The sequence below is a fragment of the Notolepis coatsorum genome (assembly GCF_963971535.1).
Source record: "Notolepis coatsorum genome assembly, chromosome: 11".
In the NCBI taxonomy this organism is placed as follows: Eukaryota; Metazoa; Chordata; class Actinopteri; order Aulopiformes; family Paralepididae; genus Notolepis; species Notolepis coatsorum.
In genome coordinates this window covers 67,890,342-67,903,710 of record NC_140175.1, presented here as the reverse complement: position 1 = coordinate 67,903,710, position 13,369 = coordinate 67,890,342, and positions in this window count along the sequence as shown.

Sequence of the window (13,369 nt, the reverse complement as noted above, 5' to 3'; positions counted from 1 at the left end):
AAACACCTGCGGTATAATCGCAGTTGACCTGCAATCCTGCCCCTCCAGTCATGAATATTTAGAAGGAGACCAAGTAGTCTGTCTGTGGAGACTCATTATAGCGCCATGTAGGCCGTAACAACACAGGGTGTGCTGCCCCCGACTTAAAGGCCAACGAAACGTGTGGCCCCACCTCCAAGAACAAAAAAGAAGAAAGTAATTGAGACATGCTTTCATTCTCTAATTGATCTTAAGTAGATCAGAAGTAAACAACAGGTAAGTATGAGTTTTCTAAGTTGCATTCACTGTATTTTGTCAAATGTTTGTTGATGTTGGTGATGTCTGTTATTATTGGAATTAGGGATGCCCGATATTGGCTTTTTTACTGATACCGATATACCGATATTGTCCAACTCTTAATTTCCGATACCGATATCAACCGATATCACATTTTAATGTCTGTAGGCCGATAATATCGGACATCCCTAATTGGAATCCTATATTCTGATTTGGTAAAGAAAGTTCCAAAAACTGTATTTCCCACATCTACATATCAAAACCTGGTTGATAATTTATATAAATATACGATAAATGTACATGGTCAGGTAAAATGTGTACTGGGGATTTAACACGTACAGATGAGTGTTGAATAATGAAATGAATAATAATGAAATAACATGAATTAAAGATGGGTAACTATCTGCATTCACTGCTGTCTGACAGAGTGTGTGTGTGTGTGTGTGTGTGTGTGTGTGTGTGTGGTGTGTGTGTGTGTGTGTGTGAGGGGGAGAATTAGCAGTGGGAGAGTGTGTGTGAGGGGGAGAATTAGCAGTGGGAGTGTGTGTGTGAGGGGGAGAATTAGCAGTGGGAGAGTGTGTGTGAGGGGGAGAAATAGCATTGGGAGTGTGTGTGAGGGGGAGAAATAGCAGAGGGAGTGTGTGTGTGAGGGGGAGAAATAGCAGTGAGAGAGTGTGTGTGAGGGGGATAAATAGTAGTGGGGTGCGTTGGGTCACAGATCAAGTGTGTGTGTGTGTGAGAGTGAATTTGTGTGTGCAGTTTGTGTGTTATTTATTCCGGCTGCTCAATAGATTTGCTCCTGCTACATGCCCTGAGGCTAGATTCCTACTTGACTTTGAAAAAAAACGATTTGCTCGATTCCCATGGGCTGAATAGTCTCGTTTTTGTCCAATCAAGAATGGAAGGAACTTTCCTCAGCTGAATAGGGAGGCAAAGTATATGGTTATGACCACCTCACCAGCACAAACAACTAAAAAGACTGAATGTTCTCTTTCCTTGGGTGAGCCACTTGTTTTCCGTTGGCCACTGAGCGGTTTCACTCGAGCAGTTTGGGGTCAAGTGCCTTGCTCAAGGACACCTCAACAGTAAATGGAGTTGTGTGTTGAAGTGGGAGTACTACTCATTCACCTTCTGTTTTTTTCTCTCACCGGTGACCTTCCAGTCAGAAGTCTGGTTCTCTAACCTCCAAGCTCCTGTTGTCGTAAGCGTTTCTCTCACGCGAGCCGTCTACTGCCGACAGTCTAATAACCAGGCAGTGGGACGCGGTACGCTCCGTCACACAACCGAGCCGCCATCAGTCATTTCTCCTCAACTAATGAAGAAGAAACCGACTTCAAAGCCTCCATCGCATCCCAAAAAAATTGCTATTCTAATGGCAAGTGCATTTTTGATGCAAACCCGTTATCGGAGATGGCGCTCAGCATCTTTGAAGTTCATTAAGCAGCATGTGCGCGTGCATGGGTTTATATTTCTGGAGAGGAGAATGAATGGGGCCGTGTACTGAAGTGAGCCGTTCTGCTAAGCTAGATATATGTATATAGGCTAATGGCGTTTTCAAATGGAGCCAGGCTAGTGCTGCCAGCTCGACTTAAGCAGTCCTATACATCCTAGAATCTAGAGCACTATTCCTTATTCTCAGCGGGCGAGGGCAGGAGTGGACTTATAGCAGTTTGTCTCTATAAGTCACAATGACAAAATTTACAGTATAAGAATGATTGCTGTGATCATTAGGGGCGGGAAAAAATCCATACGGCAATATATCGCAATATTTTGTGTGCTGATATTATATTGATAAAGTGACATGTGGGGCGACAGTGGCTCGGGAGGTAGAGCATATATTACAATATTGTGACTCCAGTATGGTGATAATATGGTGCCTCTGGTGATTCACACCCCTAGTGACCATGCTGTGTTTCACTCTCTCTACTGTTCTCTCCACCTACAGACAGACTTGTTATGGAATCCAGGTTGAGAACCGCTGCGCTATGCAGACAGAGCTCAACTCTGCTGGTGTCTCAAACTCTGCTGGTCTCTCTGGTGTCTCAACTCTGCTGGTCTCTCTGGTGTCTAATTTACAACTGACGTTGTCTAGTTTGAGGAGTCAAAACAATGTCGTTTGAGGAGTCAGGAAACAATGTAGTTTGAGGAGTCAGGAAACCATGTAGTTTGAAGAGTCAGGAAACAATGTAGTTTGAGGAGTCAGGAAACAATGTAGTTTGAGGAGTCAGGAAACCATGTACAGTAGTTTAAGGAGTCAGGAAACAATGTAGTTTGAGGAGTCAGGAAACCATGTACAGTAGTTTAAGGAGTCAGGAAACAATGTAGTTTGATGAGTCAGGAAACCATGTACAGTAGCTTAAGTAGTCAGGAAACAATGTAGTTTCAGGAGTCAGGAAACCATGTAGCCGCCAAAAACAAACAGGAAACCAAACAGCCGCCCACTGTCTTCACTCAATAAAGTCTTTAATTATGAATGTGTCATAATTACAGGTGGTCATAGACGGAAACGTATAATTAAATACTTTATTGAGCAAGTGAAGAGTGGGCGGCTGTTCCTGACATTTTCACTCCACCAAGGCAGCTGTCACAAAGTATTTACTCCGGTGTGAATTCTGACGACAACTGACACTTTCTAAATATTTCAGTTTGATTCACTATTTGCACTTTATTGATTTAGGCAACACAATCACGGTACATGATATGGTTCATGATACATATAGCCTTACCAAGCCCTTGTACCAGACCCAGGTGTCTCTTGAATGAATGAATGCTCATTGAACTTATATATTGCTTTTCTAGACACTCAAAGCGCTTTACAATATAGGGTGTAAATTGCCTCCTTCAACCACCACTGCGTAGTAGGGGTGGGAATCGCCAGAGACCTCACGATGCGATACTATCGCGATACTTGCGTCACGGTACTATAGTATTGCGATACTAAATATATCGCGATACGCTGAGTATTGCGATTTTTTTTCTTTTTTGATCAAATTTTATTTATTACCTTTTTTCAACTGCAAATTAAAACTTTGTCAACATGTTTTATCTAATAAAATAAAGTTCAGTCTGTTCATCTCACTTCAATCATTTTTATTGCAGAACATGGTATTTTCTCAAGCAGACAGATGTAAACACTGTAATCTGTGTTGCATGTACCTGACAAACTGAACTGTTTGTATTACAATCATATTCCAACTTAACTGAATGCACATGTGTGTGTGTGTGGACTACTGTACTATTACAGGTATTGAAATGAACAATGCAACTTCCTTATACAACATTTTAAATATAATGATATATAATTAAATATCGATACTTGGCGTCCCTGTATCGCCACGCAAAGTATCGCAATACTACTACGTATCGATTTTTCCCCCCACCCCTACTGCGTACAGTAGCACCCAAACTTGGGCTACGCAGGCTCAATATCTGACTTTCACTGGTACCAGGCACACATCACACATTCACACTACACAATAGCTGAAAGGCTCAGGAGACAAGGATTGATGTCAGACAATTAAGGGTGGCCTTGATGTCAGAGACCCGATTGAGAATTTGGCCAAGAACATCGGGACCCCACTACTTTGTGATTGGCATGAAAAAATAGGCTTAGCTCTCACTGCAGCACAGCACACAACTACAGTATACAACCCTACAACTTGGAACAAAACACAACTTTTAGTGAGAGAACCCTCATTGCCCTCAAGTAAATCTGCCACCCCCTGGGCCTTAGTTCATTGACTCAACCCCTGGGATCATCTGCTTCTTATCACATACACCCCCTGTCTAAGTCTGACAGTGCCTGACCAGGGTGTAGGCTCACTGACTCAACCCCTAACCCATCTGCAGTCTTTCCCAAAGGATGTTTTGTAGCAAGAGTTGTTTTGTTTTGAGAGCTTGTGTTCTGGGCTCAGGCCTGCTCACTGACCCAGTTCAAGTTCCAGTTGCAGTTTTTATGTTCAACTCACTCCCCGTAGTGTTTTCTATTTTACTTTATTTATTGGGAAAGTAGGAGAGAACACCGACCATAGAGTCGTTCATTTTGGGGAGTTGATAAACATAATGACGTCTTGGTCTGATCATTTAAAATACCTTTCCTGGAAGTGGGGGTGAACTCTGTTGACTGAATATACGCTGAGCGGCGGACTTCAGACCTCAATGTTGATGAAGACATACCAAAGTGAAGTTTGACTCTCTGACCCCCACTGTGATGCATCCTGACTTTCCCAGGCACCTCTGGATATCTGACAGATGGGCAATTTGAAGCTCTGTAGTGCAGATGTCCACGCTGGACAGGACACCCTGTCCTAATGAAGAGCAGGGGGCGTCCTATTGACAAGTTCGAGACGTTCTGGCTCCTTCTTTCATGCTGTGAACAATCAGGCCAGGTCAGCCTTTATTGGTGTCGGACACAAGCAAAAGCAGGTCAGTCTCTTTATACAACATCTATTTCTGACCGTACTAGAGCTACAATTGCTGACTTGTGTCTGCCCTGGTGTGACACCAACAAGGGGATTTTTATAATACGTTTAGTAGAGCTGTGAACTGGAACAAGTTACCTTTGCATATAAAAAGCACAGATACAAATAAAAATACATTTTGAAAAGGGTCATGCCCTGGTTTAGGGAGAGTGTAGATACATAGGCGCGATACTTCGGCAGTAGCAAAACGTTAGTGTACTTGTGGTGGACCAAAGTAACAGTCAACTCCCATAGTCAAGCTTCTCTCTTTGTTCAATGTTTGAAACTATAAACAAGCCATTATACAAAGTAATCATGTAGTCAAGGTCAGTATTCCCTCTGTATTCACCACCACTACAGGAAAACTACTGTTATAATTAACAAAATACTAAAACGCAATCATCCAGTCTTATTGACTCCCAGTCCCAACCCAATTTTACACAAACACCTTAGAGACCATGTTCAGAATTACTCATCATATATCAGTGTTTTATCTACAGTAGGCAGTGGTGGGCAGCTGCAGAAAGAATAACATCACCACAGCTGATTAAAATGTTTAATCAGCAAAACACTCGAATTCCGCTCAATTTCACTTGTGATTTTATAATAATTGTATCCAAATGAGAAGAGGTTTTAGTGCTGCAACTGACAGTGGACCCAGACATGGGACTTAAACAGAGATGGCTGTGGCACCAAAACTAAACATTACGCCCAAAACATCATAATGCAATTATGGAATACAGAGGAATGCACACTGTGTCTCTGTCTCCTCGTAACCAAACCAGCCCTTTCAGAAATAGGAACTGGAGGACCACCGGGTGTACGACCGGACCATGACACGAGATTCTTCCAGAAGCACTAGTAGATTATTCTTACTATACTAGCTAATGATGCTTCTGCTACTACACTCCAAGGGAAAACACTAGCACAGTCTGCTGTACCTCGAGCAGTGGTTCCCAAAGTGGGTTCCATGGCACTTGATTTAATTATATGTCAAAACGAGTTTACAAGCTGATTTCTAAGCTGAGTTTATACATGTATACGCCTCCCCCGTCCCTCCTCAGCCGTTTCCATGACATTAAAACCTGGATGACTCCCTTCAACTTAAGGGCAATAAAACCGGAATCATGCTCATCGGTTCAAAACCCACAGCTTCCTCACAACCATTGACGGCTTCCCCCCCCATCAACACAAGTCAAAAGCATCTGCATCATCCTGGAACAATACTCTATATCCTTTGAACCCCACATAAAAAAAACATCTCAAGGACTGGATTCTTTCACCTACACAGTATTTCCTGACTCTGTCCCTCACTCTCCCACACCAGTGCTGAAACGTTAACCCATGCCTTCGTTACCTCCCGGCTGGATTACTGTAACAGCATCCTCTCTGGACTCCCCAATTAACTCACCAACAAACTCTAAATCATCCAAAACGTTGCTGCTTGACTCCTCACTCACACAAAATGTTATGATCACATCACTCAGCTACACTGGTTACCAGTTCAACGTCACGGGAGACGGGAAGTGCATTGCACTTGCAATTCTCATTCAATCGTAATAACCTGGAGTTGTATCAATTAGTTCAATGGCATTTTATTCTGAAAATGGTGTGATTCATTTATCAGTTTTAAATATCCTACAAACAAAATATATATATATTTTTTTATGTTGGTGTCCCGTGGGGGGGGGGGGGGGGGGGCATATTTTCAGGGGTGCCTTTGTATAAAAAAAAATTGGGAACCGAACCACTGACCTAGAGTAATAGCACTGCAGGGGGTCAGCGGTAAGTCAACTCTTCACTTTGACTTAGCAGCGTGGTATTTTGATGTTTGCCATGTGCTTTGCCTCGTGAGTGATGTCATACCTGTAGTAGTAACTCATCCAAGGTGTTTAATGTGGTCTGACACTCCTAACATGACCCCTGAGTAGGGCTTCATAAGCAAGCTGCTAGAACAGTAGTACTCTTGTACACGTAGAGCCATGGGTTCTTTAACACAGCCCCTTTAGGGAAGTGACCCCTTCCTTGCAGTCCATTAAACCCATGTAAACATAGTTGTAGTTTATAGAGCTAAACCTATATTTATAGTATAGCTATGGGTCTAATAACGCTGTCGAGTCTCAGTGACTTGCTTCTGGTCAACGTGCAACAAACAGATTATTTTTTCATCCGTACATTTCCATTTTATACCGTTTTGGATATGAATATAGTTTGGGTGCTTCTGAGTCATTGCAGGGAAAAGACGCGAAAACTGTGTTTTTGTGTAATTCAATAAACACGTTGTCATTTTTCGCCAGATTATCGGATCTTCCTGAAATGGAAGAAATACCGTGAGAAAAACGTAGACCTGCGTTTCCGGCACCGGATGTGTTTTTTTTTTGTATCCACTTTTTCTCCTTCTTTCCCTTTCATCCCAATTTAGTTGTGCCAATTCCCCCCCTCCCCTGTCTTGATCGTTGCTCGCATGTGCCCCCCACTGGTCGGTCGTAGGGAGGGTTGAAGAATCGATCGCATGTCCCCTCCGACACATGCGGAGTCAGCCAGCCACTTCTTTTCACCTGCCAGCGCGGGCTCTCATTGGCAAGGTGTAACGTGTGGGAGGCTCACACTACACTCGACATCTCCTGTCCTTGCTGTGCAGGCGCCCTGACCGACCTGTAGGAGTCGCTGTTTACAACGACCAGATTACCACCCATCGACTCTGCCAATTGAGTCAGTATGACGGCCGGTCCAAGCCAGAGGCAGCGCTGACAGCTGGATTCGATACCGGTGTCTCACGCGTTGGTGATGAGCACTTAGACCGCTGCGCCACCCAGTCGCCACGGCACCGGATGTGTTAAAGGAACACACAATACCAATTTTCTCTCTGTGTTCAGTAGGAAGCTACTCTAGCTTAGAACAATGAACGGAAACAGATATGGACCACTAACCTAGCTGTTGGCCAAAAACACATCTCCCAGAGGTTCAAGCTAGGCTAGTGGTAATGATAAACGTAGCCGTCCCTATAAGACAAGCCAAGGTATTGCTATTTAATTTCATTGAGCTGTAATTAACACAACAATGTCCCAGATGACATCACTGGTGGCCATATTCAAAGTCATTATGAATGTGTGCAAACCTCTCTCTCTCTCTCTCTCTCTCTCTCTCTCTCTCTCTCTCTCTCTCTCTCTCTCTCTCTCTCTCTCTCTCTCTCTCTCTCTCTCTCTCTCTCTCTCTCTCTCTCTCTCTCTCTCTCTCTCTCTCTCTCTCTCTCTCTCTCAGGGTTGGGCGGTATCACAGTATATCAATGTTTCCATTTCAATACGTCATACAGTATCATTTGTGCTCCACATCTACTCAATACATCACCCTCTGCCCTCAATCACAAAGCGGGTCGTAGCCAAGAGCCTCAGCGGACGTGAGCTTCCATCCATCCAGGATATATACAACGGGCAGTGTGTCAGCAAAGCCCACAGGATTATCAAAGACCCCAACCACCAAACCGTGGACTGTTTCAGCCGTCTGGTAAACGGTACCGGTGGCTCAGAGCCCGGACCAGCAGGCTACTGGACAGTGTTCCCCCTCAGGCAGTAAGGCTCGTTAACAAATTATCTAACAGCATGCTGCCTGTCTGCCCACTACTCACACACAGATGGAACTATGTCTCACACACAGATGGAACTATGTCTCACACACAGATGGAACTACTGTATGTCTCACACACAGATGGAACTATGTCTACTACTACTATCACAGACAAACATGGGAACAACCAAATATTAGATTATGCACATCTACTGCACACACACACACACACACCAGGAAACCCTACATATTGCACTTTACACAATATGCACACCATTATCACTGTACTCTGTGACCTGTACCTGTATGTATTCTACTACCTGTACCTCCCCTGCCCCCTCCCCCCCATGCTGCTATGATACCACATAATTATTCCCAAGGGGATCAATAAAGGAATATCTTATCTTATATTCCATGTATGTGTAAACTACCTGGCAATAAAGACCATTCTGATATATTTTGTATATTTAATATTATATACTGCATCGCATTACATTTCAATGTTACGTGAACGTTATTTGTGTCCCCTTACTTTATGCACTTTATTGCCTTAGTGTATTACATTTTATGTTATGCCTTGTTATTACTTGTTACATTTTATTAAGAACCAAAACCTACGAATTTCACTCTCCTGTACCTCTGTATATGAAGACGTGACTTATAAAAACAGTCTGAATCTGAATCGGTTTGCCTATTAACAGTTTATAACTGCCCATTTGGGGGGGTGGTCAGGTGGCGTAACGGAGATTGCGTTCGTCACCAACCCCGGAGCGGCTGGATTCGCCTGTTCGAATCCAGCTCACAGCTCCGGGGTTGTCACCAGCTTGGCTGGCGGTTCACACTAATACAATTGGCAGTATTAGAGGGTGGGAGAAGCTGGCGGGGTGGGTCCGGGTCGTTGTAAACAGCGACTCCTACAGTTCGGTCGGGGCGCCTGCTAAGCGCGGATAGGATCTAAGTGGGATAGTGTGATCCTTCCACACGCTACGCCCTCTCAGTGAGAATCCGCGCTGCCAGGTGAAAAGAAGCGGTTGATTGGCTGGACGTGTGTCGGAGGAAGCACGTGGTAGCCTCCACTCTCCCAGCGACCAGGAAGGGGATTGGGAATTGGCATAACGACTAACATTGGGATGGGAGAAAATCGGAGGAAAAAGGAGGGGGAAAAAGATCAAAAAAATAAAATAAAAATAACTGCCCATTTGGTAAGAGAATCACAGGAATCACTTTCTGGTTCAGTGTGTCATGCAATCACACATGACCACACCGTGGGCCTTGGAGAGTTTGTGAGACCCATGTGTGGTGTATTGACTAGCCAAGCTAGGGAAGCTAATCTTGCTGCCAAGACGACCTTAACAGGGCTTTTGAGGTAATGAAATCACTGCGCCCAGGCAGCAGTGGTTTGGCAAAAAATTGTTCCGAGTATATATCTGCTTAGAAAACGAAAATGTCTAATTATTTATTTCTCCACGTGGTAAATACACAGGTCACAACATGTTTACAGGAACATTTTGAGTTGTATTTGGAGTGTATTTCGTGACTGAACTAGGCTACACTGGCATACCTACTTCCAGTGAATGACGCTAAGCTAGGCTAACGGTGCGGCTGTTCATGCACAGAGAAGAAAAGGATATGCATCTGCTTCTCTAACTCCAGGGTAGATGGCAAATAAGCTAATTTCCCAAAAAGTTGGCATGCTCTTAACTGCCGCTACACTCATAGAGGTCCTAAAGCTGCTGCCTGAAACGCCAGTGAACTTGACTTTTGGACACTCTGGATTTCTATTCCACTTGTGAAACATGATCGCTGGCCTTATACAGTAAAGGCCGACCCCTGGGCTGTGTGCTTGCCTCGACAAAGACTTGGCTACAGACGAACCACTTGGAACAAACATTAACACCATTGACAAGACATAGACATATAAAACAACAATAGGAAGTGACACATGACCAAAAATAAGATAACACTATCAATACAAATTAATAAATCAATAAGTTAATCACTTAACACAAAAAAGACAATCAAGCCCTTAACACTTTGATCGCCGGGGTTAAATTCATAATTTACCATCCCTCGCCAGCCCTATTTAACATGGAGAAGTTCCCCTTCTTTGCAGGGCTATAACTTTTTAAATTGTATTGCTAAATTGACATTACTATGGCCCATTCAACGTCCTATATCTATTGTTCAGGGTGTAGCAACGTTATACTTTTTCATTCACATATTCATACTAAAATACGGTCTAAAGTATAAGTATGTTTTTATCGTTTTCTGCAGCTTTCTCCAGAACTTGATTTATAGCCCCAAATGCATTATATTGATGATCAAATACAGTTTGATAGGAATCTGTGCAAGATAAAAAATTTCAACTGGACGTGCTTCTAGGAGTTACTATGTATGATCTGATGTTGACCGGATGGGCGGGGGGTCGTTTATAATTCCGTGGGCAACGTTATATCATTCATCTAGTGTGGGTGATATGATCATTAGAGCAGTTAGTAAAGAACACGTTGAAAAATAACGCTGGATCTTACCGTATCTTCCTCGCGCCATTGGACGATGAGCGTGGAACTGAAATATTCCTATTATGGGATGTAGAAATACCAGATCCATTTCCAGGTTGTATAATAGTATATACGTCCAAATCATGTTGTTTATAGAGTTATTGGTAACGGATTGCTATCCGTTGTGATCAGCTCGAGTCCTGGGACTATTAGCGAGTGATCGGACCGAATTGAAATGAGCACCAGCTTCCACTTCCTGTTTCTGCCCTGGGCGATCCGCCGATCGGCCACCAGATGGCGCTCTTGAACCGTTGGAGAGTTGAGAGGGGCTCAACAGTACATCTCATGTCTCCGGGGGAGAAATATGATTTCGATCACAGATTTTTGAAATATTGATATCAAAGACGCTGTCCAGCGTCTTCGGCAGAATGAGCATGGCGGGGAAAGACGTGTTTCAGCGTTTTCGGCGATTAAAGTGTTAATGACCCTTCCCCAATACTAGTACAGATATGTCTGTGATGCCGCATATAACACATTATTCATGCACAGTGCTGGGGAAACCACCTATTTCAAATACCAACTATTCTCCAAAAGAGAGGGAACACAAAACAATACTAATTGAGTTTGTCAAACAAACTACCTCCAATCTACGCTGTGGGAAAACAATCACAGTCTGGGTCTGTGAGGAGGAATCAGGAAAATTATGAATTTCTAGGGAAATATGGAGCTTGTAATCCACCACCCCAACTACATGACCCACAATTAACTACTGATGCAGTAGTTCTAGTATGTAATCTTGACAATCTGGAGCGGTACTGTATACATCCTGGTATATGTTAGCACACCAAATTACATATTGATTTTATTAAATTTTATTGATGGATTAAAAACACACAACAAGCCTAGATACTTCGCTTTTTTTGTTGCTGTTTTAGGGTTACAGCTCCTAACTGGATATTACACTCCCGTGCTTTCCTGAGTTTGGGCTTAGAGCCCAATAGTACTGCCTCTGTCTTACCTAGGTGAAGAGAAAGCCTGTCCGAAAGCCAACTGCTGACCCCTGCAAGTTCTTCTCCTAGCATCTGTTCTAGCATGTTGTACTAGTCCAATCTAAAGGTCTCAGTGTAGCGACAAGCTAAACTGCTAAGCTACATTACTAAAGCTAAATTGTGCCAACACTAGAATTTAGTCAGTGCAGACTGCACACGGCAAGTATTTCTAGCATTTTACATTTTATGATGTAACCTGGTAATATTATGTCTATATCGGGTCATATTTGGGGACTGGTTTGGCAGTCTATCTAACGTAATGAATGACTCAGTGTGCTTTTCATGTTACTGATATGATGTTGGGGTTTTGAGTTAAATTAATGTCACTCCGGTGAAGTGACTGCTACTGCGGGTGAACTTGGGTGTAGCAGAAATAGCTGATGGTTATCAGAGCTTGGTTTGAGTATTGTAGTCAAAATTATTTAGTTATCACCAGCTCTGTCACCAGATCCTGTCTCTCTCTCTCCCATTCTCTCTCTAATCACTCTTTGTACTCCCCCCCCCCCCCTCCCCGCCCCTCTGGTCTCCCTCTCTTCCACGTTTCTCTCTCTCTGTACTCCATCTCTTTCACTCTCCATCTCAGTTTGTCTCCGTGTGATTTATTGCCTCTAAACCATCCGTCCTCAGTTGTCAGTAGAGCTGTGTCGTGCACAGTAGGCCTGAACACAAAAGGTATACTGCCAGGAAGACGCACGCCCACACATGCGCGCACAATACAATGCTGTCTGGAACATGCACTCCCCCCAAACACATACACAAAACACACTGCCAGAAACATGCACGCCCACACACAAAACACACACTCCGATTCACTCCAAGAATAGACACGCCCCTGTACACACACACAGTACAAGAAACAGACAGAAACTTGCACACATACTGGACCGGTACACCTACATGAAACAGACAGTCACAACATGCACGCAACACACACACCTCTAAAACAGACAGACAAACTGTAAGAGAAAAACACACACAAAACATACAAGGCACATACAGTAAAAAATACTCTTAATATTGAGGGGAAATAAACTAAGCCACCCACACGCACTTCGTTGACCGGAGCCAAAGCACAGGAAACTGGTCAGAGATTAACACAGAATGTGGAGGAGTCACGCAAACAGAAACACCAACTGTACTGGGCTCAGCTGGTAGCGTTTGGCCATGACTGGCGGCCGTGTTACCTCGTCAGTCCAACCATGGCCTTGTCGCTGGGACTGCATGCCAGTATTTTCTCTCTGTATGTCTTTTTTTGAAGGGAATGGGCAGTTCTACTCCCCTCAGTATTTTGTCGTTATCAAAACAGTGGCACAGCTGAGAGGAATGCCGATTTGGGAAGACACAGGGGGAAACGGTTTTAGTCAGATCTGATCCTAGGCCAGCGGGGGTATTATGTGGTTACGGATGCGGGAGTATCAGTCCAGCTCCACGGCTGTGTTGCTAAGGAACCTGGGGGTTCTAGAAGACGCTGCCCATCTCATCAATATCACGTTAAGAGGAAACATGATCACATACTACA